At 36.5% G+C, this 26418-nt stretch overlaps 1 long non-coding RNA gene and 1 other non-coding gene across 5 annotated transcripts in view; one reads left to right on the top strand and one right to left on the bottom strand.

Annotated features, from left to right (window-relative positions):
* Window positions 1-935: 935 nt before the first annotated feature.
* LOC150036431 (uncharacterized) overlaps window positions 936-26418 on the bottom strand; it is a 33853-nt gene continuing 8370 nt past the window's right edge. For 2 of the 4 annotated variants that reach the window (XR_016529028.1, XR_016529034.1), the window contains exons 2-3: window positions 25666-25791; window positions 936-1277 (exon numbers count right to left, since the gene is read on the bottom strand). This is a non-coding gene — a long non-coding RNA (uncharacterized LOC150036431). Of the gene's footprint in view, window positions 1278-11486; window positions 12186-24319; window positions 24555-25665; window positions 25792-26418 lie in introns of those variants that run through there. The other 2 variants (XR_016529036.1, XR_016529035.1) reach the window with 2 other exon arrangements.
* Window positions 10067-10172, top strand: LOC120076922 (small nucleolar RNA R71). The gene has a single exon (XR_005481669.1). It is a non-coding gene; the product is annotated as a small nucleolar RNA R71 (small nucleolar RNA).

Below are 26418 nucleotides of genomic sequence, written 5' to 3'. Positions count from 1 at the left end.
TCCAAGATGCTTAATACCTATAAAATCCCTAAATAAACACATTAAACATAGTAACGATAGAATTAAGAAGAGGAAAATAGCACATTTTCGATGCTACCAAATACCCCAACTTAATTCTTAATCGTCCTCGAGCAAGGTAGAATCACACATTCACACAGAAAAAATATTATGCTTGCTCAATCATAGGGGTCGTTACTCTAGTCTCAACAATCAATCAATGAAGCATATTTAAAAATGATTCTCAACTTTTCATGCATGATGAGTAAAAAATCCTACTAATTAAGCTGAAAAGCCATGAATGGTTTTATAGGGCCCTCAATTCGTTATCCCCCTACACTGGCTCGAAGGTTCAACAGTCAAGCTTCCTAGGCTCAACTTTGCAATGACACACTTAAGGCAACTAAACTTTTATTTTATTTTCCATTTTTTTACTCTTTCTCTCTGTCTCTCTCTCTTTTTTATATTTTACATAAAATAGTAAACCTTATCTTGACACATCACCTTCGTTTTGGCTTGCCCACACGGGTGTCATGCAAGTCATCCAACTACGAGCAATGTCTCCTAACAAGGTGACGAAGCTTACTCATTCCTTGGGGTACTTTAGCTTAGAGGGAAACTACGGGTGTCATAGTTGGCCCATGTTAATCATAACCCAAGAAAGATGAGTAATCCCCTTCAAAAATAACATACACACTTGCCTTTACTTTACTCTACACTTGGCTTTTACAATACATAACAAGAGTTTGGCAAAAACTTAGGTATGCATTACTAGGTTGAGCTTTCAGTCACTTAACACGTATCACCTAGGCCTTTTGGGTGACAACAAAAATATAAGCCCAATAATACGATCCTAAACACGCAAGAACTAACTTTGTTGGACAAGGGACTTAAAGATGCATGAGAGGTAAGAATTTTTTTTTAAAACGGGCTAAAAATCATGATCATGCTCTTTAAACATAGTTTCATGCAAACCTAATCACAAAAAGGGTGTGTCATCAACTACTTCATCATAACAAACCAAGCAAGAGAGAAAGCAAGCAATTCAAGTACACAAACATTGTCCGAGCACAGTGCTCAAGGACCCCAACAATCACAACATATCCCACCCCTAACTTAAAATGATACATTGTCCCCAATATATCTCTAATCTAAGCCCAACAAAATAAAAGAGCCAAGGGAACAGAAAATTTCCCTTGATGACGTTTTTGCACACGGGATGGTGGTAAGAACGCTCCCTCAAATTGATATTCTTCTTCTTTAGGGTAGAGGGAAAGATCCTACAAAAGAAAAACAAGAAGTTAAACTAGAAAGCAGTAAAGGAAAGCAGTAAATTTTATCACCTGGATCCCTCCAGGAAGGGAAAATTTTTAACGTCGACTACTCGACGCGACTTGTCCCCTGTCAAGGTACAAAGTGTTGGGTTTTATGTCCTAAAAACTCGCAGTTTGTAAAATAATAAACATCTTCTATAATCAATATACTTGTTACTGATCTCATAAATTGTATGAAAGTCTAAATCCAATAAACTAAGACCCATGACTATTGTATGAGTACTTCAACTTTATGTGGAGACATAAGAGTGGATCGGGTTCGAGTAAATAGTCAAGTAGGGAATAAGGGGTCGTGTGAAAATGGAGTTTGATTCAAGTGATATGCATCAATCTAAGTTAGATGTATACAAACAAGAATATGATGCATATGAGATGACTTGCTTATCTCTGTTTATACGTTAGACTTCTATTCGGCATTTCTCAATGCGGATGTCATATAATACCTATCTCAAGGATGTATGCGTCAGTCACATGATCAATAAAACACCAGTGCATCTATCTCTAGATGTACTAAGCGTTTCTAACTTAATGGTGGCTTACTTATTCTCTCGAATAATTTAAGCTAAAGCTGCTTTTACTAATTGATTTAGTTGGTTTAAGCGTTTCGAAATAGAATTTTGCATGAAGTTATAGATGCATCCAACATAAAACAAGAAATAAACAGTGGCAAAGTATGATAGATCAAATATGTGAATTTATAAAGAAACTGATTGTCTTTACAAAACCCTGATTATCTTTAAAAAACCAACACTTAATCAAATGAGATGATGACAACGATAAGTAAGATGAAATGAAAGGAGTCAAGCTGCAGAGTACAATCTCTTGTCCTCTTTGGCTCAATTCTAGTTTGTGTACAACCACTTGTGGAATAATTGGAAGAAATTTCTCTTCGAGCTCAGCTTTTTCATCTCCTTGATCGGCGATGGTGCTGGTTCTCTTCCCTCTTGTTCTTCTCCTCACCACAGCACAGCTCTAAAGACTCGAAGTTTCAAAATTAGGCAATGAGCTAAAAAGATTCGTTCATCTGGTGGGATTTCTTCTATTTATAGGCGTCGATCTCTAAATGTACTAAGCGTTTCTAACTTAATGTTGGCTTACTTATTCTCTCGAATAATTTAAGCTAAAGCTGCTTTTACCAATTGATTTAGTTGATTGAAGCATTTCGAAATGGAATTTTGCATGAAGTTATTGATGCATCCAACATAAAACAAGAAATAAACAGTGGCAAAGTATGATAGATCAAATATGTGAATTTATAAAGAAATTGATTGTCATTACAAAACCAACGCTTAATCAAATGACATGATGATAATGATAAGTAAGACGAAATGAAAGGACTTAATCTATTGTCCTCTTTAGCTCAATTCTAGTTTGTGTACAACCACTTGTGTAAGAATTGGAAGAAAGTTCTCTCTCGAGCTCAGCTTTCTCCGCTCCTTGATCGGCGATAGTGGTGGTTCTCTTCCTTCTTGTTCTTCTCGTCACCATACCACAGCTCTAAAGTCTCAAAGTTTCAAAATTATGTAATAAGCTAAAAAGATTCGTTCATCTAGTGGGATTCTTCTATTTATAGGCGTTGGTCTTCTCCAACTTGATGATGGGCAGAATTAAATTCCATACCCTGTTTGGCTGCCTGACACTCAAATGCTTTTCAGACACTGCCCGCTGCAAATGCCCATGCTTGCAAATGGTGATTTGACACAAACAGCCTAAATCAATGAATCTTCCTTGCGTTGAATCCCTCCGACGCATGTCCCATGCGTTAGACTTTGCCTGCGACACTTAGAATATTTGTTGAGATTTGATGCGTTATTTTATGAGGTGAAATTATGAAATGAATTGCGGTGATGGAAATGCGTTGAGCAACAAGTTTTCTCACAAGAGTCCAAGTATAAATTCCGTTGAGTTTCCTGGTAAGTCCAGGGTCAAACTCAGGGACTTGGGAAAACGGTATGCGGTGATAATTTTTAAGAAGACTTTGCGGTAACCAATAAATCAAGATTTATTTTTAGGTTTTTGTTTGCGGTAATAAAATAAATGTATGCGGTGAAGTTAGTACAAGAGTTGATAATACGGAAGATGCGATGAATATGTGGGGAATGGGTTGAGAAAGGATTTATGCGATAAGTCTATAGTTCTAGAACGCAAATGCTAATGCTATGGCCTCTAGTTCTAGAACGCACGTGATATATACGATAAGTCTATAGGACCTACACATAAGCCTTTATTCTTATTTATGCAATGACAAATGGCACACACACAAACAAGGCGACCGTATAATATCATAACCTATCTCTAGGGTGCATGTGATGCATGTTTGCAAACAAAGCTTATCTCTAAGTCCCTATCTCTTGCTTATGCGGATCTATTCTTGCTCTCTCGAGTCTAGATTCTAACCTAGCTCTCTCAAGTCTTAGGTTCTTTCTTTAGACTCTCTCTCGAGTAGCTCTAAAGAGATGTTGGGTGCAACATAAGTCAAGACAATCGCATGCGATAAAGATCCTAGTTCCTGTTTGCTTAGTTCTTCTCAACCCATTCAATGGATTTAGCTACTCATGCGTGCTTTTAAGAGAGTGAACAGATGTAGATAAGCAAGTTCCATTTTATAGATATAGAGTTGAATACAAAACAACAATCTGAAATGAGAATAAAGAGCCCGGTAGCAATCTCTTCCTTCTCAAGGCTTTTTACACTGTTCTTCTCTACTCTGTTCCAAAGATAATCTCGCTTTCGTGAGAGTCGGCCCTCTCTTCGCTTTTCCACGCCTCTGGATTCTCTCTCGAGCTGACCAGAGTGATCTTCCGGCATCTCTTTCCTTCTCTTGCTTTGCCTTTGAAGTAAAAGAAAAATTACTTCTATCTAAGGGAAAATTATCTAACTATCCGAACTCCTTCACTGAAGGTTGCCTTCAGTATTTATAGAGCTTCAAGGTGAAAGGCTGCTTCTCTCTTATGATTGCACTGATAGGATGGCATTAATTCTCTGTCTGATGCTCTGAATATTTGTCACCGAAAAGTTGAGTGTACAGTAGTTCGTTAGTGGCTTGTCAACTTAATTCGGAATTGACCGTCATCAGCTTTCTGTCCCATCGTGATTTATTATGCTTTTCACCCAAATGCGCCCACCAAGTTGCGTCGGCTCTATGTAGCAATCCTTCTTGAGTAGATAATTGCGAGCACAAATCACCGCAAAGCTTTGCGGTAACGCTGCGTTTGACCGTTGATTTCTTGTGATCGCATTTTCTACATTGCGTCAACACATATTCTGACAAAAATACATAAGTGAATTGCTTTCTTGCGGTGGACGCCTGTGACCGCAATATTATGAACTTAATGCTTTTTTGATGCAATTATATATATTTTATCAACGGAAACCTTCATTGTTTAATAACTTAGCACTATAATAACGTGCATTTCTACCCGTTATCAAGATCCTGCAATATCATGCGTTAGTGTCGCAGTATTTTAGCAATAAACATTCTTTTGCATGAGTTTGATAGTGTTCGAGTAATTCCATGCGTTTTCTCTAAAAATGATGAGATTTTATCATTTAAGACCCTAATTGTTCCAACTTTTGAGCCACAATAACTTGTATTTCTACAAGTTATCACACCCCCAAATTTGAACAATACTTGTCATCGAGCATTCCACAATTAATTTTTTGTTATCTCCATTGTCTTTAACGTGCAGAGTTCACCTCTCATCATATCCACTTATAAGCTTGAGACTGGAGTTTGGAAAATGTAAGCAGGTTGATTCTCTTCTAAAAGGAAGAATGTTTTATTTCAGGTGCAGCAAGCCTTTGTCAACAACTCCTTTCGTTTCTCAAAACATTCTCGTTTTTTTCTAAATCAGCAATGCATTAGATGCTTTTCCTTTTTTTTTAAAAAAAAAAAAATAGATGCTGGTTAAAAGAAAAAATATGAATTTTGGGTTACCCATGTGTTGTTCCAGGTGTCCCACTTTTGTTTTGGCTTGCCCCCACGGGTGTCATGTGAGCATCCAACTACGGGTGAGAACCTTTCACAACTAAACTCATATCTAGTATGCATGTATTTCAAGATACAACTTCTTTAAACTAGATAGAGGAATTTTGGGACGCATTGGTCCAATTTTCAATGCAAGCATCCAACTAAACTCATATTAGAGACTTAACTTCGTTTTGCTTACCCCCACAAGTGTCATGCGAGCATCCAACTACGATTAAGTGCCTGTTCCAATTTTCAACACATGCCAATTTGAGGTTTTCTTTTAGAGTATTGACAGAGGAGTTGCATTTAATATCTTTTTTTTTTTTTGTTTCCTTTCTTTTTGATGTACTCGATGAATGCATCTAATATCATTGAGGTAAAACAACGCACAAGAGTTTGGAGATCAACTAAATCCTCATTACTAAAAGAGAAACAAAATTTCGAAAAGGCTTTGAGAATTTGGAAAGGAGTTTTTATTTAGAGCTTGTATGCGTTAGAAAGAAAACATATAGACATTTTAGAAAAGTTCAGGCTTTGTTGATTTTCCTAACGCCTACTCTGTACTTATAAATTTCATATTACTAATATCATTGAGGTAAAACAACGCACAAGACGAGAAAAATAGCTAAAGAACAAAAAAAAAAGGTATGTTAAGGACAAACGCAATGATGAAAAATGATAGAAATTTCATTCATTTCATTAGATAACTCAATAATGGAATAAACAAACATAACAAACAAATACAAAAGATCAAAAGAAACAAAGAACAAAGTAACCAACACCCCCAAACTTATTGTGCTGGCGCGTCATCCCTGCGTTCTTCTGCAGGGTCTTCATCCATGAAGCGCAGAGGGTTTCTTAGGTGGGCAGGTAGCAGTGGCAAGGAAAACATTTCAACCAGGACCTGATTAATATACTGCGTTGTATAGACGAATTGGTCCTGCATTCTTCTTGATTTCTGCCGCATGTAATCCCTTAGAACCCTATTTTACTGTTGAAGTGTTTCAATGGATGCAGCTAGTGGTCTGAGTTGATCGCTAATGAAAGTTTTCAACTCGTCAAGATCAATGCGTGGTTATGGCGATGTTGGCTCTTCGGTTCTTTCAACTGGGTCTTCAAGATTTCCTGTGTTGCTTGACCCTAACCCAGTTGGTTCAAAAATAATTAGAGGAGGTACAAAACTTGGAATTGGAGCTGGTAAGGGAGAATAAAGGGGACTAGGGATTTCTTGATCTAAACTGGTAGTCTCGTGCTGCGTTGGATCAAGAATCCCTTCTTACGAGGCCAAAGGTGAGTTTGGGAGAGGGATGTTTAAATCTGGTCGCGCTTCTTCATCAGTAAACGCATGCTCTGCTTCGTAATCTTCATTCTCTGAAGCCTCATCACTGTGTTCAATTACCCGGACACGTCTTCTTTTGGGGGGCGCGTTGGGAGGGTCGAGGTCTTGCTGTCGCGTCCTTGCGAGGTAGGGTAGGCTGGTGTGGCGAACACGAAGTAGACGCCTGATTAACTTGATATCCATCAGACCATCGATTTCCTCATGATCATCCCCCAGAGGGATGCCCCCACGTTCACACAGCGCATAGATCAGCCAAGGAAAGTAAAGTTGTCCCCGTGGTTTTGTTTTAATGGCTTTGATCTAGTCCATGATTATCCTCCCTACGTTTAGAGGAATGCGCTGCATGATACAGTAAGTGGCCAGAATGCGTTCTCTTGATAATGTTTAATCATGCATTGTAGGCATGATCCTTTTCTTAATCAAGTAATACCATAAGTTTGCATCTGGTTTCAGATTCCTGGAAGCTAAGATCATTACTCCACTTCTTGATGTCTACCATGTGCTTCCAGGTTTGGCTACTATTCTTAACGCATCTTCTATCTAGCTTGGAGTTGAATGTTCCAAGATGTGGTTTCCCTCTACGTCCAGGTTGTTTGCAATATTGAACACTGCATTAATTTTGTCGGCTGAGAAGTGCACCAAAACACCATTAACGAATGCCGTATTTTTCTCCATATCAAACTCACTGCTATAAAATTGGCGTACAAGATTGGGCCAAATCCTCGTGTGCCCAACGCATAGTTGACCCCAGCCCATTGGGTCCACAGTTTCGATTATATATGGCGGCAATGGGTTGTGTTCGAGGAAGAAGCCCTTCTCGGCAAGGATGTCACGAAATTGGCGCTTCCTTCATGTAACACGGCAGTTACCTTGTGTTTGCTCGCCTCGTGTGCTTTGGCTTCCCACACCAGCTCCCTGAATTAATTTTTCAACTCTTTTTGGAGGGCAGACTTCCTTCGCCCCTGTCGTGCAGGCTGGTACCGCTCCAATTCCTTTTCCAACACTCTAGACCTTGAACAACTCTCATGTGTCATACCCTTAGGACCAGATACGAACTGTTCTTCTTCATCCACCAAAATTAATTTCCTTTCGATGGCCCTTCATCTGCGTCAGATTGGCGAGGTTACAATGCGTCCAGGCCAACTTCCCTTTCTCTCTCTTCTTTTTCTTCCAACTTTACTTCAAGCATCATCGCATAACACTCTGCTTTATCAATTTCAAGTGATGCGTCGGTTGGGTCAGGACGTATCACTTGTTCCTCTTCGACTTGGCCCTGATTCAAACTTGCCAAAATTTCTCTAAAATCTTCTTGCTCGTCTCTTCGAGCCAATTCCGCAAGTTCCGCGCCATTTTGCTCTGACGCAGGACTATCAGAGCTGGTCCTGAATAAGTGATTGGTAGGGTGCCGGATGGAGTATGCGGCGACCCAGGAGATGAAATGATAATGGGTGAAGGCGGCTGAAGGGGTTGGCTAGCTCCTTCTGCTTCAATGGGGTAAATGGTGGCTAAGGGTTGGATGGATAAGGGGGGAAGTGGACGCACGGCGGGCGAGGGTACGGTGTGGAGATGGGTGGGAATAGGGTCATACGTCACACCCACCAGCGTAATATTCGAAATAAACGGTGGTGGAGCGGGTTGTGTGTAGGGCTTTTCGACAGCTGCTGAGGTAGAAGGGCGCTGCCACCTCGGTTTGGTGGGAGTTTTGGGCTTAGGTTTGGCGACGGTTTTGAGTTTTTGGTGGGTTTTAGAGGATTTTGGATTTATGGTGGTTTCGATAGGTTTCCACCAAGATGGTCGTTGGGATATGGAAGAAGGTCCACCGTGTGAAGGTTTGCTCGGAAAGGGAATTTTTTAGGTTCGATGAGGGTTTGAAGGGGGTGAAATTGAAGCAGAAGAAGATAAAAAGGAACTTACCGGCGACACGCCTCCATAGCTCAGTGATTGGTTTTGGCTGTCATATGATGAAGACATTTTTGTTGAAGGTTGACCAGAGTAGCGGATTTGATCGAAGAGGCGGTAAAGCTTCGGGAACTAGGGTTTTCGCGAAATAGGGTTGGAGGAGATGGAAGAAGAGAGAATGTCGAAAGTGTGCATTTTATAGGTCTGTGGGAGAGGACGTGGTGACGTCAGGTGGTGCCTGACATCCTCATTTATTACGCAGACGAAAGAACGTGCCTAGGGCTTCTAGGCAATCGAGTGCTTTGTGTTTTCGAGATACGTACTTTCGGTTTGGGCCATGCGTTGGCTTAAGTCCAACGCATTAGTTTTATTCCCATCCTAAGCTTCTTCCAGTTGTACACAAATTTTTTTTATTTAAATTAAATAAATCTCTCAAGTAAGAAAGCAATAACAATCATCAATCCACTTAAAGTGTAACACAAAGACAAGCAAACAATCAAAATAAACACAAACACAGTCATAAAATACATAATGCAAAAGAAATGAAGGTAGAAGAAGTGTCCCTGAAATATGTGTCGATGTGAACATAGGGATGCTTCGACGCAAGCCTCAGTTGGCTTCGCGTAATACGAGGGATGACTTCTGTCGTTCTACACGATCTTCAAAGTAGGGCTTCACTCTTGCCCATTTACCTTGAACGTATTTGTGCCATCATTCCACGTCAACTCTAATGCTCCGTGGTTATTCCCTGGGGTTTCCGTATTGCTGGGCAAGACTCCTGGCTGCCGATTCTTCAACTCACTGGCAATCTGCCCCACCTGGATCTTCAAACTTCTGATGGAAGACGCCTGGCTTTTTAGTAATGCATCGTTCTAAGCAATATATTCCTTTAAGAGGTTTTTAAACGAGATGATGAACTCGACGCATGACCTTCTCTATTAAAGGATTATTGGTGCGGCTGCTACGTTGGCTGGAATCCAGGCGGCGGTTCTTGCCTTTGCTGCTTGTTTACCCCTGGTTGGTATTGCTCCTGTTGATTATCTGCTCAAGAGAAATTTGGATGGTTCCTCCATCCGGGATTATATGTGTTTGAGAATGAGTTGTTTTAATAAAGCATACCGATTGCGAATTGTTTGGGCAATCAGAGTAGGAATGGAGATCTTCACAGCCACACAGCTACACATAGGTTGTACAAATGTTTCTACCTGATTTACCTTTTGCGGGTTTGATTTGTTCCCCAGTGACATATTCTGCAAAAGGTTTGTCATAGTAGCCACTTGTGCAGAGAGTGTGGCTATTGTGTTAGAGTCATTAGAATTCACATTCTAAGATCGCCTCTTCCTTTCTGCTCTTACGTCGTAAGTGTCATCCACCCATTCCATATTATGCTTCTCTATGCGATCCAGTATTTCCTTAGTTTCATTATAAGATTTGTCCATGATACCGCCAATTGCAACTGCATCGACTGCCATTTGAGACGCTCTGTTTAATCCGCCATAGAAGGTCTCCATCTGAATGGTTAATGGTAATATGTGATTGGGGAAATTCTTGACTAATCCTTTAAAGCACTCCCATGCAGCACTCAAGGTTACAAATTCTTCCTGCTCGAAGTTCATGATCTCTCTCCACCTCTTTGCATTTGTGGTGGGTGGGAAATATTTCTGCATGAATTTCTCCACCAACTTTTCCCAGGTCGTGATCTCTCCAGGCTCCAAAGAACTTACCCATTGCTTTGTGTCGTCACGTAAAGAATATGGGAATAAAATAGTCTGATAGCTTCTGGAGTGATTCCAGGAATCACAAATGAGTTGCACGTCTTCAGGAAACGTTTCATGTGAGTGTTAGGGTCTTCTCCTCGAGCACCCCCCAAATTGTCCAGTTGTTTGGAGCATCTGTAACATCACAGATTTCATCTCAAATCTTGTCCCATCTGGTGTTGGATATATGATCCCTGGTGAGAAATCATACAACCTAGGAGATGCATACTCCCGCATGGGATGCGTACTACTGTTTTCCATTATGATAGGATTTTATGCAGCGTGGTCTAGCTGTTGAGCTAAGTTATGATTCACTTATTCGTTCGCCATTTTTTGTTGCCTGGTTTGTTGTCTGAGTAATTTTTGCCTTAACCTACGGCGATGATTAGATCGATTTCTTCGTCGGAAGGTCCTTTCAACTTCGGGGTCGTATACAAATTCAGGAGTGCTTTCCCTGCTCATAAATGTTTACAAGATTCGGCTTAGCTTGTAATACTCCCTCAGCTATAGTTTTCCTACAAGAGATACAAGAAAAATTTCTGGTTAGTTTTGTTGCTGAATCCTCAGCAACAGCGCCAAAAACTAATTCGTTGAATTAGTGATGCGAGCTTAAGAGTGTATTGTATAAAGTAAATGGAAAAATAAGTGTAAATGTGAATGATGCGGTTCTGCATTTATGATGTGTTAGTGACGCGTTGATGCGTTAACGATATGCAACAGGACGCATGATACTCCTCTATAGGCGTTCAAGTTATCTTGAATCAGATCCAAGTGTAAATCTAACTCAGGTTCCTAGTAAGTCCAGGGTCGAACTCACGCAGACCTTGCATTGTAACTGTTGTAGAAATATCCTAAGTGAATGTAGAAATGAGTTATTTACACTAAGCTGCTGTGTGCGTGCAAGAAGATACAAAAAGGTCAAGTAGGGAATAAGGGGTCGTGTGAAAATGGAGTTTGATGCAAGTGATATGTGTCGATCAAAGTTATATGTACACAAACAAGATTATGATGTGTATGAGATGACTTGCTTATCTCCGTTTATGCGTTAGACTTCTATTCGGCACTTCTCAATGTGAATGTCATACAATACCTATCTCTAGGATATATGCTTCAGTTACAAGATGCAATAAAACACCAGTGCGTCTATCTCTAAATGTACTAAGCGTTTCTAACTTAATGTTGGCTTACTTATTCTCTCGAATAATTTAAGCTAAAGCTGCTTTTACCAATTGATTTAGTGGTTGAAGCATTTCAAAATGGAATTTTGCATGAAGTTATAGATGCATCCAACATAAAACAAGAAATAAACAGTGGCAAAGTATGATAGATCAAATATGTGAATTTATAAAGAAATTGATTGTCTTTACAAAACCAATGCTTAATCAAATGACATGATGATAATGATAAGTAAGACGAAATGAAGGGACTTAATCTCTTGTCCTCTTTAGCTCAATTCTAGTTTGTGTACAACCACTTGTGGAAGAATTGGAAGAAAGTTCTCTCTCGAGCTCAGTTTCTCCATTCCTTGATCGGCGATGGTGGTGGTTCTCTTCCTTCTTGTTCTTCTCGTCACCATAGCACAACTCTAAAGTCTCGAAGTTTCAAAATTATTCAATAAGCTAAAAAGATTCGTTCATCTAGTGGGATTTCTTCTTTTTATAGGCGTCGGTCTTCTCCAACTTGATGATGGGCAGAATTAAATTCCATACCCTGGTCGGCCGCTGACACTCAGATTTTTTTAGACGCCGCCCGCTGAAGATGCCCATGCTTGCAAGTGGTGATTTGACACAAATAGCTTGAATCAATGAATCTTCCTTGCATTGAATCCCTCCAACGCATGTCCCATGCGTTAGACTTTGCCTGCGACACTTAGAATATTTGTTGAGATCCTGCAATATCATGCGTTGATGTCGCAGTATTTTAGCAATAAACATTCTTTTGCATAAGTTTGATAGTGTTCGAGTAATTCCATGCATTTTCTCTAAAAAAGATGAGATTTTATCATTAAAAACCCTAATTGTTCCAACTTTTGAGCCACAATAACTTGTATTTCTACAAGTTATCAATAACAGCTGGTGAAGAAGCTTTGAAGAAGTTTTACAAGAGGTATGTCTTAAAACTTACTTGTTTATGCAAAAACATGCTTTATATTTTGCCAAAATTAGTGAATTTAAGTGCTTAAATGATCCCTGTACTTCAACTACCGTTGATACAATTCTTCAACTAGTATCAAAGCATCAAATAAGCATTCAATTTGGTTTAATTTTGGTTTGGTGGGTGTTTATATGAGAAATATGAAATTGGTACACTGATATGGTTTTCTGAGTTTTGGATATTTAATCTCTTTAATTTCTCATTCAAATTTTTAATTGGCTCTTATTTTATAAGCACTTATGTGTTAGCAAGAGTCTATAATTTATTTGGAGTCGTTAGAGTCGAAATTCAGATGTAATTGAAGAAACAAGTGAAGAAGGTCGAGCTACTGTTCCAATTTTTCAGCTTCTGCTCAGAATCGTTGTTGAGGTTCTAGTTGCTAAACGATTGTCTAGCTCCAGACGCTACACGATGTGAAGAAAAGCTAGGCGATCGTATAGCAATGGACGCTAGTCGTTGTGATGTTTAATGCTAGACGATCGTCTACCTGCGGGAGCTAAACGATGCGTTTAATTTGCTATACGATTAAGCAATTGTTTAGCTTTGGCGTGGGAACTAAACGATACATTGAATTTACTATACGATGGTACTATGCGATCGTTTAGCAATGATGCACGCTAAACGATGCGATGAAGTGCTACACGATAGTGTTGAGCGACCATTTAGAGGCGTTTAGCTAGGCGTGTAGACGAAGTGCTAAACGATGCGTTGAAGTTTCTAAGCGATGTAACTAAACAATCGCTTACCTACAATGTTGAACGACACGATGATGTTCTATACGATGGAGCTAAGCGATCATTTAGCTATGGCGGATGCTAAATGATGACATGAAGCGCTAGACGATGGTGTTAAGTGATCGTTTGGTTCTATACGATAGAACTAAGCGATAGTTATGTGATAGCTATACAATAGCTATGCGATGGAGTTAAGCGGTCGTGTAGTTCTATACGATAGAGCTAAGCGATCGTTTAGCTTCGACAGACACTAAGTGATCGTGTAGCTTTATGCGATAAAGCTAAACGATTGTTTAGTTGAGGCAAATACTAAGTGATCATGTAGTCCTTCCACCACACAAGGTGATGGAGCAAGACGATAATCTTCAGCGCTATACGATTGGCCTTTGCAAGATTTTGAGTTGGATCAAGAGTAGCCAGTTCGACCGATTTTCTCAAGGTCCAATCCAGTTCAGCCTTAAAATGTTTTGGTTGGTCCGGTTCAGACTCATCCAATCCGGTTCAAGACGCTTGGGTTCGATTTGGAAGCTGATTTGTAATAGTTAGGCTTCTGTTTGCTTGTTTTTGCCAAAACTAAAACCATATTAGTCTGTGTTTAATTATTTATGCATTTGATGTATGTTATAATTAAATAAACCTTGTATGTGCATATAGTATGCCATTTAGATTTAAAATCCCACCATAGGAAGCATGTTACATGCATTGAAAGTATGTTATAATTGTTATAATATATAGTATGCATGTTAGGGTTATTGTATTTTAATAAATGTTATATTAAATGTTGAATGCCTCATGTATGTTATGGATGAATAGCATGTCTAAAGTTTTATAAGTTGTTATAAAATTGGGTTAGACATTTAAAATCCATAAACAACAGTTGCATGCTCACGTAGGTTGACCACCTTTTTTAATTGTTAAAACTTATAAAACCTAGGTTACAAACTCAACTGGTACATAATCCTATCTAAGGCTGAGGGTACTTAAGTTTATGCTTTATGGAACACCTCCTACCTGGGGATTATGGCCGAATTATTGAGCGTTGGTAATCGATTTTATGAGCACACGTGAGTGATGTGAGGTAATAAAATAGTTTATCACTTATACATCATAGGTTAAAATCCAATTATAAGAGTTATACTTGGATAAACCATATTGACTTAGGGTTGTTTTATTAGCCGAAAAGAACCTAAGTATAAATCTACCCAAATAGAACACTTCAGTGGCAGTTTAATAACTTCTATATGATAGAGTTATTAGAAAACTTCAACGGGAGATGAATAACATATATGATAAATTATTTTTAGCTCTCACGTCTCTAAGAGTTCACAATCCAGATTTAAGCGGTACTTCGTGTCACCCTGAAAGTGACCTCCATTCGGAAAGTATTTTTTAGCTTAAATATAGATTTCGGTGAATAAGGGGAAGTTGTTCAAACATAAGTCTATTATTCGATATATAGATTTCAACTGCCACGTCTCCATATAGTTTACGCCATGAGACTCATATGACGCTTCGTGTCACCCTGGAAGTGGCCTTCATTCGAAAAGTTTTTTGTATGAGTCAATATCAAGGTAAATGGAGGAAGTAGTTCATAGTAAGTGGGTGAAGGATATGTGTCAATATATCCCACGGTCTCCTCCATTAGTTTGAACCGTGAGATTCCTATGTTGCCCCTGCTGGTTTGCTTTAAGCGGCCTTTTGCTAGTTGTTTAGCGATGGCTATCCCCTCGGAAGATTGTAACATAGGATTCGGAACAACACAGGTTTCAGTAAAATGAATAGGGACTTATAGTTCCGTCTTGGATCTTGTCTTCTATTTCAGAGGCAAGTTCATACCGTTCTATAGGATCTGAAAATGGCGGGTCACATAAGTTGTTAGTGAAGATCTTGACCGAAAACGAAAACTAAACGACTATAGGAATAAGAGTTATTCCAAAGATAGTGTTTGGTCAAAATTGTTTGTTTTAGTGAAAGAGTATCTGATTACCTCTCGGTAGCACATATTCTGACTCACTAAAACATCGTTACAAATAAATAATGATTATGGGTACATTATTACTTTTTACTAAAACTTGATTTTGGATTTAGTTACAAGTTGCTAATTAGAATTTGTTTGAATTTTATCAGCATGTCGAATTCTAGTATACTCACTTCCGATGAACATAACAGTAAAATCAAATCAACAAACAAATTACTAGCGGTTAATTACACCAAAAAGTTTTAACAGAGGATTTTCCTCTATCTCCCAACTTATCTAAAATTATGAATTATGTAGATGAGACTGCTGAATTCGAACAACAAGATTTACTTGTTATCGAAGCATGTTTATTATATTCCTTCTATGAAAAGGAATCTAATATCTGTCTCTTATTTGCTAGAACAAAATCATAAAGTTTATTTTGAAAATGATGAAGTGTTCATCAAAATGGGAAATAAACAGATTTGCTCTGCAAAATTAGAAAATAACTTGTACATGTTAAAACCAACTGAGGTCAAAGCTATCTTGAACATAGAGATGTTTAAAACTACTAGGACTCATAAGAAGAGGAAGATTTCTTCAAATACCTATCTTTGGCACTTGAGACTGGGTCATATAAATCTCAACAGGATTGAGAGATTGGTTAAGAACGGTCTTTTAAACAAGTTAGAAGACAGTTCATTACCACCTTGTGAGTCCTGTCTCAAGGGTAAAATGACAAAAAGATCTTTTTCTGGAAAAGGTCTTAGAGCCAAAGAACCCCTAGAGCTGATTCACTCAGACCTTTATGGGCCTTTAAATGTTAGAGCAAGAGGAGGGTATGAATATTTCATAATTTTTATAGATGATTATTCCAGGTATGGGCATGTTTACCTAATGCACTAAAAGTCTGAAACTTTTGAAAAGTTCAAAGAGTATAAGGCTGAGGTTGAAAACCAATTAGGTAAAAATAATAAAACACTTCGATCAGATCGAGGTGGTGAGTATATGGACATAGAATTCCAGAACTATTTGATAGAACATAGATTTCAGTCTCAACTCACTGCCCTTGGCACACCTCAGCAGAACGGTGTGGCAGAGAGAAGAAATAGAACCTTGTTGGACATGGTTCGTTCCATGATGAGTTACGCTCAGTTACCAAATTCTTTTTGGAGACACGCAGTTAGGACTGCGGTGTATATTTTGCATATGGTTCCCTCAAAAAGTGTTTCTGAAACACCTTACGAGCTCTGAAGAGGACGTAAAGGAAATTATATCACTTCAGAATTTGGGGTTATCCAGCACATGTGTTGGTGCAAAATCCTAAAAAGTTGGAACACCATACAAAAGTATGCCTATTTGTAGACTATCTAAAAGAAACTAAAGGTGGTCTCTTTTATGATCCTCAAGAAGATAAAGTGTTTGTATCGACAAATGCAACCTTCCTGGAAGAAGATTATATAAAGAACCATCAACCTCGCAGTAAGCTATTAATAGAAAAAATGTCCAGAGAAACAACAAATGTACCAACAAGAGTTGTTGATCGAGCAGGTTCTTCAACAAGAGTTGTTGATAGAGCAGGTCCATCAACAAGAGTTGTTGATGAAACTGATACTTCACATCCTTCTCAAAAGTTGAAAATGCCTCATCGTAGTGGGAGGGTTGTGTAATAGCCTCACCGATACATGGGTTTAATTGAAACTCAAGTCATCATACCAAATGATGGTTTAGAGGATCCATTTTCTTTTAATCAAGCAATGAACGATGTGGACAAAGATCAATGGATTAAAGTCATAGACCTTGAAATGGAATCTATGTATTTCAATTCTATCTGGGATCTTGTAGATCAACCTGAAGGGGTAAAACCCATCGGTTGCAAATGGATCTACAAGAGAAAATGAGACCAAGCTGGTATAGTACAGACCTACAAAGCTAGACTCGTGGCAAAAGGGTTTACCCAAAGATAGGGGTTAGATTTTGAAGAAACCTTCTCTTCATTTGTCATGATAAAGTCTATTAGAATACTCTTGTTCATAGCCACATTTTATGATTATGAAATATGGCAATGGATGTCAAGACAGCTTTTCTGAATGGCTATCTTGAAGTGAGTATCTATATGTCTCAACCAGAAGGGTTTATACAGCAGGGTCAAGAGCAAAAAGTTTACAAGCTTAATCGATCCATTTATGGATTAAAACAAGCTTTTAGATCCTAGAATACAAGATTTGACATTGCGATCAAATTTTATGGCTTCGAACAAAATATTGACGAACCTTGTGTATACAAGAAGATTGTCAACAAAACTGTCACTTTTCTTGTGTTGTATGTTGATGATATTCTACTCATTGGGAATGAGGTAGAATATTTAGCTTATGCTCAAAACCCCAATTCAAATAATCATTTATTTGGTACTTCCGAGACGTGAAGAGATGGTTGGCTTCACAATTCCAAATGAAAAATTTGGGAGAAACACAATATGTTCTTCGAATCCAAATAGTTTGGAATCACAAGAACATAACATTAGCATTATCTCAAGCATCCTATATAGACAAGATGTTGTCTAGGTATAAAATGCAAAATTCCAAGAAAGGATCTTTACCTTTCAGGCATGGAATTCATTTGTCTAAGGAACAGAGTCCTAAAACACCTCAAGAGGTTGATGAAATGAATCAAATTCCATATGCATCTGCAGTTATGCAATGTCGTGTACTCGTCCCGATATATGCTACGCCGTAGGAATTTTCAGCAGATTTCGGTCCAATCCTGTTTATGACCATTGGACTGCTGTTAAAAACATTTTCAAGTATCTTCGGAGAACGAGAGATTATATGCTCATGTATGGTCCTAAGGATCTGATTCTTACTAGATACACTGATTCTGACTTTCAAACCGATATTGATTCAAGGAAATTAACTTCAGGGTCAGTATTCACTCTTAACGGCAGAGCAGTTGTGTAGAGGAGCATCAATAGTGTTGTATTGCAGACTCCACAATGGAAGCTGAGTATGTAGTTGCAAGCGAAGCAGCAAAAGAAGTAGTGTGGCTCAAAATATTCTTGACAAATCTGGAAGTAGTTCCTAATATGCACCTGCTTGTCACTCTCTATTGTGACAATAGTGGCACAGTTGCAAATTTAAAGGAACCACGAAGCCATAAAAGAGGAAAGTATATCGAACGGAAGTACCATCTCATCAAGGAGATTGTACACAGAGGAGACGTCGTCGTCACCCAAATTGCTTCCCAAGACAACTTAGCTTATCCATTTACGAAGGCCCTCTCGGCTGAAGTGTTCAAGAGCCACTAGTAGGACTAGGTCTACGAGTTTTGTATCACTTGGGCAAGTGGGACAATTTGTGGGTATTGAAATGCCCTAGCTTATTGTATTTGTACATTTTATTCTCTCCATGTAAACTTAACATTGTATATATTTGTATATATTGATCCACTGAAGTTTTAGTCCAAGTGGGAGTATTGTTGGGTTTTATGTCCTAAAAACTCGCAGATTGTAAAATAATAAACATCTTCTATAATCAATATACTTGTTATTGATCTCATAAATTGTATGAAAGTCTAAATCCAATAAACTAAGACCCATGACTATTGTATGAGTACTTGAACTTTATGTGGAGACATAAGAGTGGATCATATTCGAGTAAATAGTCAAAATGATCTATGGTAAATGAATGAGGTTGTGTACATTATTCTGGTAACACCATAGGATGCGGCTTACTCTGTAGTTGTTACAAAGAGTTGTAAAGTGCTACATATGATGTGATCCTAATTCATACATGTTATGACATGAGAAGTGAGGGTGTGCTATGCAATGAGTTTGCATAAGATCAAAACCAAGAAATAAGTCACTCTTACTTTATAACGTTGTTTACTGTTTAAGACTGATTATTTCATCCAGATGACCTAGGTAACTCGATCTTAATTCTGAGCTAACTATGAACTCCTCTTTTTTTCGAGATTTCCCTTAGATTTGCATAATTGAAGGTTGGCTCAACAGCGTCGGCTCAATAAGACTTCCATTTCAGGGGTAAGACTAGATAGATAGTTGGGGACATAGGGTGCAAGACAGAGTTCACGCCTACCCGATTTAGCGATAGGAGAAAGGTTGTTCTCTCAAGTAATGAATCCAGGTCTTGAACAAGGGGCCCCACCCTCTCACTGGGCTGAGAGAGTTTGGTTTAGTAATTGGATCACAAACCAATTGTTCATTAGAGGATCAGTAGAGACTTGAGGAATAAGATGTAATCTCGGGGGTAAAATTGATATTTGACCCAATCATTATTACGAACAATCTGTGAAGGGTCGACTTACTGATTATGGTTAAATCATATGGGCATAATATATCTATAGTGAGGCGAGTGCAACTATGGGCTTTAATGAAGTAACTCATTAGTTAACAAATGGGGATTACTTTGGTCTAATGAGTTTAGCCAATTAATCTCGGATCGTTGGAGCCTATGATCTGTAGGTCTGCGAGGTCCCCCTACTAGCTCGTAATAAACTAGCTCTAGAATAACGTGATAAGTTAATTTGAATCGTTCAAATTAGAATTAAGGAAATTAGTAATTATATGAGATATAATTACATGTTTAATTTTAGAATTAAAAAAAATAAGAGAATTTATATATTTAAATATGATTTAAATATATAAAGATGGATAGGTGTTAAAATTAATTTAATATTTGATATTAAATTAATTAAGTTTTATTTAATAATTAATTTATGAAATTAATTAATTTTTTCATTTTTAAAATCAAATAGATTTTTTAAATCAAATTTTTTATTTTATGATAAAATTTAAAAAAATAATAAAATAAAACAAACAAAACACATAAAATGGAAAAACAGGTTTTTCTATTATCCACCACCAAGTAGCTCACTCAAATGGCATTATCTTTGTCTTGTCTTTTCCAAGCATGAGTTGTAACTCATGCAACTCTTCTCTTTGCATGTTGATCTGCAATATAATGAAGAGATTGGAGTGAAAATCGGGCATGCAATCTATAGAGATTTTGAGAGAAAATTTGGTTGAAGAAAGAGTTCTTCAGCTGATTTTCTGCAGTGAGCATTTCTCCTTCTACTCTTGATTCAAGCTTGTTTTGAGCCCCACAACTCAATCTAGAGCACCAAGAATGGGGAGGATCTTGATGTGGTTTACAACAAGATTTGGAGAAGATAGCAGCTGGTGAAGGAGCTTTGAAGAAGTTCTACAAGAGATATGTCTTGAAACTTACTTGTTTCTACAAAAGCATGCTTTATATTTTGCCAAAATTAGTAAATTTGAGTTCTTAGATGATCCTTGTGCTTCTGCTACTGTTGATATAATCCTTCATAAAGAAATTCTTGTATTTCTCTGGTCCCTTCTTGGATGAGTCAATATAGCCTCGTAAGGTTAAAAGGCTCCTCGTCTTTCAAAAAGAACCAGACAAGTCGAATTTGAGTTTTTTAGAATATGATAAAAAAAAAAAGGTAAAAAGAAAGAATCGAAAGATTCAAGTGACCCAAAAGAGTCGAAACAAATAAAAGACTCAAAAGACTCATGAGGACTAAGGAAACAAATCTCGAATATATATGAAATACCATAAGTTAGAATAAGATGAGATCTTTTAACCTCTAACTCTATCACCTGGATGTCGTCTTTTGACCTCTAACTCTAACATAAGAAATCATCAACCTCGCAGTAAACTAGTATTAGATGAGATGTCAAGAGAATCTACAGATAAATCAACAAAAGTTATTGATCAAACTGGTCTTTCAACAAAAGTTGTTAGTCCATCACATCCTTCTCATGACTTGAGAATGCCTTGACGTAGTGAGAGGGTTGTTTAAAGCCTAACTGCTATATGGATTTAACAAAAACTCAACTCATCTTACCTGATGATGGCTTAGAGGATCCATTGACCTTTAAACAGGCAATGGATGATGTCTATAGAGATTAATGGATAAAAGCCATAAACCTAGAAATTGAGTCGATGTACTTAAATTCTGTCTGGGAACTTATAGATCAACCAGCTGGGGTAAAACCTATTGGTTGCAAATGGATCTACAAGAGAAAACGAGACTAAACTGGTAGGTACAAACCTACAAAGCCAGACTCATGGCAAAAAGTTTTACCCAAAGAGAGTGAGTAGACTATGAAGAAACCTTTTCTTCTGTTGTCATGATTAAATCTATTATAATACTTTTATCCATTGCTGCTTTCTATGATTATGAAATATGGCAAATGGATGTCAAGACAACCTTTTTGAATGGTCATCTTGATGAAAGTATTTATATGTCTCAACCATAAGGGTTTATTGAACAGGATCGGGAGTAAAAAGTTTACAAGCTTAATAGATCTATTTATGAATTAAAAAAAACATCTTGATCTTGGAATATAAGATTTGACACAAGGATCAAATCTTATGGCTTTGCAGAATGTTGACGAACCTTGTATATACAAGAAAATAGTCAACAAGACTGTAGCTTTCTTGGTACTTTATGTTGATGATATTCTGCTCATTGGGAATGAGACAGGATTCCTTGCTAACGTAAAGAGATGGCTAGCATCACAATTTCAAATGAAAGATTTGAGAAATGCACAATATATTCTTGAAATCCAAATTATTCGGAATCGCAAGAACATAACGCTATCGCTATCTCAAACATCTTATATTGATAAAATATTGTCAAGATATAATATGCAAAATTCCAAAAAGGGTATGCTACTTTGTAAATACGGAATTTATTTGTCTAAGGAACAGTGTCCTAAGACACCTCAAGAAGTTGAGGAAATGAAAAGAATTTCTTATGCATTAGTAGTCAGGAACTTGATGTACGTGATGTTATGTACACATTCCGACATATGCTTTGTAGTCAGAATAGTCAGCAAGTTTCAGTCCAACCCTAGACATAGCCATTGGACTGCAGTTAAGAACATCCTCAAGTATCTTCATAGAACAAGGAACTATATGCTCGTGTATGGTGCTAAAAGTTTGATCCTTACGGGATACACTGATTCTGATTTTCAGACTGATGTAGATTCTAAAAAATCTACTTCAGGATCAATATTCACTTTAAATGAAGGAGCTATAGTATGGAGAAGTATCAAACGGAGTTGTATTTCTAACTCCACTATGGAAGTTGAATATGTAGCTACATGTGAATCAGCTAAATAAGCAATATAGCTCAAAAAATTCCTGACAGATTTGGAAGTGGTTCCAGATAGAGCAGTTGCCAATTCAAAGGTGATGGAATGAACACATGCGCAGCAGAACAAAATGGATCTAAATTACTCTAATTATGTTAATCACAAAGGAGAAACATGCAATTAAAAACAATAAAAGGGAAGTAGAAATACAGCCTTTGTAGACTTTGAATCTTCTCTAAATTAGCTCCAATCTCCTCATGAACGGTTCGTAGACCACCACGAGAGTCTTCCCAACTATTCTCCAACCTTAGAATAGAATGGTGGAATCCAATGGGTGACTAATTTGGAGAGGAAAAGATTAAGTCTTTGAGATAAAATTGTAATGAGATTATCACATAATCTCATCAAATTTCACTATGGCTTAGAAGCTTTGAGATTCAAGAAACTATTCTTTTTAAAGACCATTACATGTAAAACATGTAACTTTAAGTTTGATGAGAATTTAACACTAAAAAATCCACTAACTAAAAGTGGGATTTAGTGGGGCAAGTGTCTTCAAATGAAGACAACTCTTAGCAATGCAAATATTGGCATTTCTCACTCACAATTTGTTGGTTTTTTGCACTAACTTGGTCAATGGTCAAAGTTTGACTCTCAAAGTCCAAAGTCAACAAATTTGACTTTTTTTCCCTTCAAAATCAAAAGTCAACAATTTGACTTCCATTGCATTTTTGACCTAGTCAACAATTTGATTTTTAATGTAATCTTGACCAACTCCATTTAATTTTAAAATTAATATTAAATCCAACACTAATCCCAATCGATATGAATCACTATTCATAATCTTGATATTTAAATCTTATTTAAATATCTCTTATTTTCTCTCTTTATGTTTAATTCACAATTAAACATTAGGTTAAATATATCGTATATATTTAACGCTTTGCTCCAAAAATCTAATTTGAACACTTCAAATTCGTTCGTCATACTGTTCTAAGGTTTAGTCCAATATGAGCTAGTAGAGGGACCTCATGGACCTACAAATCATGGGCTCCAACGATCCATAATTAATTGTCTAAACTCTTTAACCTAATTAACTACCATTCGTTTACTACCGAGTCACTCCACTAAAGTCCAGTAGTTGCACTCTTCTCACCGTAGATATATTATGTCCACTCGATATAACCATGATTAATAAGTCAACCCTTCACAGGTTGTTCGTAATAACGGTTGGGTCAAAAGTTGTTTTACCCCCAAGATTATATCTTGCTTCTTAAGTCCCACTGATCCTCTAGTGAACAATTGGTTTGTGATCTAATCACTAAACCGAGTCCCTCTCTAGACAATTACTCCCTCTAAAAGAATAAACAATATAAATAAGAGGGGCACACATCAATAAACTAATATGTGAATTAATTTCATTCATACATAGAATTCATACATAAAATACATAACTCCTCTTAAAATCAAGCAATCTCCTTCTAATGAGAAAAATCAATAAACACCAAGTAGATAAAATAACTCAAGTAAATCAAACAACTAATATACCAAACTATCAAATATTATAACATAAACACCAATTGTAAAACAAATGATACCAAATAATTGCAAAGCCATATTAGCAAAACAATATAAGTATGGAAGCAACACAAATGAATTTATACTAATTTTGAATATATGCTACTAGGAATTCAAGAATGTAGCAATTTTATGGATTAAATGATTTTCATTCAACAATATAAACCATAGAATATGCATAACTTCATGCTCAAAAGGTATTTAATAAAAACTCTAATCAATTTCATCCAAAGGATAATCAAACTATTTCAAACTCAATATCCTTTTAGCTTAAAACTTTTCAAGAAAAATACAACGATAGAGCAAAACATCTAATTGGCAAAAAAGCCAAATTATAAGCAAAATAGATAAATGCCAAATAGATATACATTCATTTCTCATGCCATTAAATCCAAACTTAAAAAAAAAAAAAAAAAAAAAGCATTCATAAAGATACTAGAAGAATAATTATCTCAATAATAAAAAAAAATATTAAATTACAAAAAAAAAACTATTTTCCTTTGTTAGATTCAAGCAAGCCATAAAAGTTGTTACAATTTGAATTAGTTCCCCATTTAAAGTCCAAGTTGCTTCTTGAATCATAATTACAAGGAAAGCTCAACCAAAAGATTTTGGTGCCTATTTCTTAGGGACCTTCATTGCTAGTGAGCAAAGATTTTGGAACTCGTTCCAAGTTAGTTCCAAAATTATTGACCTATGGCAAGTAACAAATATTGAGTTTATGACCAATTTTGCTACAAGAGTTTCATACACTATTTGGCAAGAATTTCTTTATAACTAATTGATTTTTCACATTTTTTTTTTCTCAAAGATAATCTTTTTAAGAGTATTTTTAAATTTGAAACAATTTGTCTAATATGTTCTTTAACTTCACAATAATGATATGTAGGCACAAATTTTAGGTTTTCATGCACATTTCTAGCGTTTACATGTCGAGACACTAATTTAGAACTATGCATACATTTAGATTTTTCATGAATATGTTTAGGCACAAATTTCACATTAAGCACAATTTGGTTGAGCATGATTTTGTTTATGCACAAATTTGAATTTCCATTGATGTGTCTAACATTTGGCACAAATTTAGATTCAACAAAATTGGACACGTTAGATAAAATATTTTTAGACATAATAAATGTGACTTTGATAAAGTAGTCTTAGAAGTAGATGATGAATTTTCATTTATATATTTTAATCCTATGTTGTTGTTAAATGGTATACATAAGTCAATAATTTTATCCAAGTTTTGCGTATCTACAGACAATTTCTTTATAAACTCTTTTGTAACTCCAAGTTCTTTATTAACAAGTAATTCTTTCTCTTTAAGCGTATGCAAAAGATTATTTCTCTCATCAATATCATATTCAAGAAATTTAATCTTGTCAATAAGAGAAATTTTATCTTTTTCTAAAGAAGTATTGCTAGTTTCTAAATCAATAATTTTATTTTTCAAATTAATATTTTCACCATTTAGTTCCAAATAGAAAGATTCCAATTTCTCATTTTTATTTCTTAAATCATTCAATTCACGTGACAAAAATTTGAGTTCATCATTCCCTTTTTCAAGAAAAATAATTTTATCATTCAAGTCAATTTTTTCATCACAACAAGAAATTATGCAACAATGTGTTATTGGCCCTATTCTTTAAACAAGAATTTTCTTCTATCAAAGATTTATTTTCAAAAGACAATGCCTTGAACTTCTTTGATAATTTCAAATATCTAGAGCTAATTTTTTCTAAATCAAGTTGAATATCTTCAAAAGCATCGTACAACTCATGGTAAGAAACAGATTTATGAATTACCTCATTTTCTTCGCTCTCATCTCTAGAATTGTTATCCGAATGAGCCATCAAACATAAAGAGGATTGAACACCTTTTTCCTTTTTCTCTTCATGAAACTTTTCTTGATTTTGAGGACTACAATTATCCTTCACATCAAATAAATCATTAGTACAAGGAAAATTTCTACACTATATATATTATCAAGAAAATTTCAAATGTCATATGCATAATCAAAATGTAGAATTTTATCACATACTTTTCTATCCAATGCATAATTTATGATATTTATGTTAAACATATTTAAATAATAATATGTTTAATTAAAGTATGGGCTATGTATGTAGATTAATAATTTATCACATTGGGTTATTTTATTAGATTGGGCCCTATTATGTGATCTAATTAATTAAGGCCCTAGATTCAGGATGGACTTAAAGGAAGAAGCTCATTCCTAGTTAATTAGGATTTAATGGAAACCCTAATTGAACTAGTATATAAAGAGAGACCTTAGGGCTATGGTCCCCAATATATACCAAAACAATAAGCACTCATCTTGAATCCCATCTAAAGAGAGATCCTACTAAAGGCATTCGGAGTTTTGGTTGAGGAAGACTATATTCATCCATCATCATCTTGAAGCAATCATCAATTTTGCAATGGAATCCGGTATGTTATTCTTGACAATTTGACATGAATGATCCTAGGGTTTATCTATTCAATATAGATATAAAGAATTTATGCTAACAAGTGGTATCAGAGCATGAATTTCATGT

The sequence above is a fragment of the Benincasa hispida genome, chromosome 4 (genome assembly GCF_027475165.1).
Source record: "Benincasa hispida cultivar pf3 chromosome 4, pf3_genome.v1.1, whole genome shotgun sequence".
NCBI classification, from domain to species: domain Eukaryota; kingdom Viridiplantae; phylum Streptophyta; class Magnoliopsida; order Cucurbitales; family Cucurbitaceae; genus Benincasa; species Benincasa hispida.
The sequence above is the reverse complement of the archived record's forward strand: the minus strand, read 5'-3'. Positions and strand labels throughout refer to the sequence as shown.